The following is a 2,987-nucleotide window of genomic DNA, read 5'->3' on the forward strand; positions in this document are numbered from 1 at the left end:
CATTTTTTATATTTGAGAAAAAAATGGGGATCGACTTTTAAAACAAAGTATGGAGTCGCCACCAATCTTTTTGTTTAGGTATGATTGGACCACCTAATAAAACATTTTATTCCATTTAAATCAATTTTGGCCTACATAAATTTAAAAAAATGGGTTATGGAGCCAGTTACGTATGAGAAAGGGTTAGCACCCTCATTACGCCCAAAAATTGGTACTAGATTGATTAAGTGCTGTCCTTATGTCTTAAGATTTTAGAAAAAAATTTGAAATATGGTTCCTTTTAAAACATTGGAGTGGTTCAAGTTGGTCGTCAAAATTCTCTCATTTCAAAGGTATACAGCATCACATCTAGCACGATAGGACACGGCCCTTTATACCTTTGAAAACACGATTGAGTTTTGACTTCCAAAAGCTCATACGTTGAAAATTACAAAAGGATGTCCAATTATTTAGTCCAACGAAAAATCGAAACCCAGCACAGTAGAGCACGATTTCCCAAATTTCTAAATATTGAACATTGCCTTATTTTAGGATTTTTTTTAAAAAAAATTGTAAACTAGCTCAAAACATATTTATTTGACTTAAAATAAGATGGAATAATTTATTTTAAAGAGTTGAAAATTATAATGCAACATTTATAAACCAAAAGAAAAATAACAAACATGGGATAGTATGCATGTATAAAATACAATACTAGGTGAATGAAGATAATATAACCTTATTTAACCAACTAACAAAACAAACAATTAAATATAACTAATCTAAGAAAAATGTAACCAACTTTCCAAGCATGGATAGAGAACAATTGATATAACAATACAAAAACGAAAAAATAATATACAACAATAATATATATAGCCTAATATAACACAATCAATACAAAATATACAAAACAAAATGGAAATTAAAACCAATGTGGTATATGGCAATTTTAAAATAATGATGAACTAATGAACCCATAATATATATAATATATGAATTGTTGAATTGATGAATTTGAAATAATTTGTAAAAAACTAGGGATATATATATATAATCATTAAAATAAGTATTATAGAATGAAGATATTTAAATCAAATAATATGCAAAGTGTTAAAAATTTTTGTTAAAATTGACAATATACATACAATAAAGGAGAATATAAATAATATATAAAATATGAAAGGATAGCAAAAATACATAATAAAATATAATCTTAGAAAATAAACATAATAGATTTACAAAACATATATATATATATATATATACATAAATAGATTTACAAGTAATTATTTGTAAAAATAGCATGAAATTAATAATGCATATAAGATTAAATTAATTTTATCATAAATTATATATGTAATAGATTTTAAAAACATAATTATGTATACAAAGAAAAACTATATGTATAAAGTAACATGGGTTTAATGTTGTATATAAATCAAACATATGTACCAATATATATGTATATGTATAATAATAATTTAAATAATACATAAGATACGTAGGATTTTCCTTTAAATAACAAAGATGTATAATAAAATATGTGAATAGATTTAAAAGAAATTATATGTATAAAATAACATAAAATTAATAATATACATAGAATAAAATTAACTTTATCATGAATATTATATATATAATAATGTATAAGAACATTTATAGAAAATATTATAGAAAATATAAAACAATATGATATAAAACTTATAACGGTGATTAAAAAACAAAATAATATCATCAAAGTAGCTCAAAAAGTAAAAATAAGTAAACAATAATTAAAACATGAATGTTGGATGAATTTTTTCTTTTAAAAAATGAATTATAAAATAAAGGTCAATTAAAATAAAATAAAAATGGAAGGGATAATTTATAAATAAAATAGGCCATTGAAATTAAAAAAAGGATCAGCACGCCATGCATGCGAATGCTCAAGGACCAAATCTGGAAAAATTCCAGATCCTAAAACGCTGTGTTGAGGCGCGGGTTAAATTGAAATAATGCACAAATTTCGGGGATAATTAAAAACAAAGAAATCTGGAATAAGCTTAATCAAACGCTAGAGCGTAAGGAAGGGACTAAACACACAAATTGCCCTTTACCGCAGCTAACACGCGGATCCTGAGGGCACTGGATCGGGTCATCGGGCATGGCTTCCAGACGACATCATTTTTAAACCATTGAAATTGGTTTAAACGGCACCATTTTTTCTTCTTTATAAAGGCTAAATAATTCCTTCATTCAGCCGAACCAACAATGCAACCCTAGCCTTCCCATTTCATCCATTTTAGCCGAACCCTAACCCCCTTTCAAACATCGATTCACCACCACATCCGGCGATCATCATGCTTGAGGTTCTCTTTTGGCCTTAAGATCCTCTTTATACTTCGACTTTGGCGAAGTAGAAAGGATCACATGGCATACTTACAAAGGTAAATCTTCATTTCTTTTTTCTTTTTTACTTTCAAATGCAAAAAAAACCAAAAAACCAAAAGCAAGAAATAGGAAAGGGCATCAAAAATTTCGAATTTAAGAATGACCTTTAAATTTTGGTAGCCTTTTCTTTGTATTTCAGTATGTGTCCGGTTTAAAGGTACAATCGATGGCTTTTTATAGCTCGATTTACAAAATAAATAAAAGGAAAAAATGAAAATCTTATTTTCTTGCTGTCATTTTTTGTTATCATTTTTGTTCTCCCAGGTTCTATGGAAGCGTGGGACTGTTGTACAGAGGAAGAGGCCATGGAGGCCGTGCGTGAGAACCATTCGTGGGAGCCCGATCTGCTGTTGTTCTAGCGTATTCTAGAAACCTCTAAGGTTTCTGGTGTTTTCTATTGTTGGGCCTTTTTTGGGTCATTTCGAGTTTGGGCCATTATAATTAGGCTTAGGTTTTGGGCTGGGATTTAGGTTATTTGTTAATTGGATTAGTCTTAAATTAGGGGTTTTGGGTATTACTATTTAGGCTATTTTTTTTTGGGTTAAATGGACTTTTGGACTTTGATTAATTTTGGG

This window comes from Gossypium arboreum, chromosome 3 (genome assembly GCF_025698485.1).
Source record: "Gossypium arboreum isolate Shixiya-1 chromosome 3, ASM2569848v2, whole genome shotgun sequence".
Classification (NCBI taxonomy): Eukaryota; Viridiplantae; Streptophyta; class Magnoliopsida; order Malvales; family Malvaceae; genus Gossypium; species Gossypium arboreum.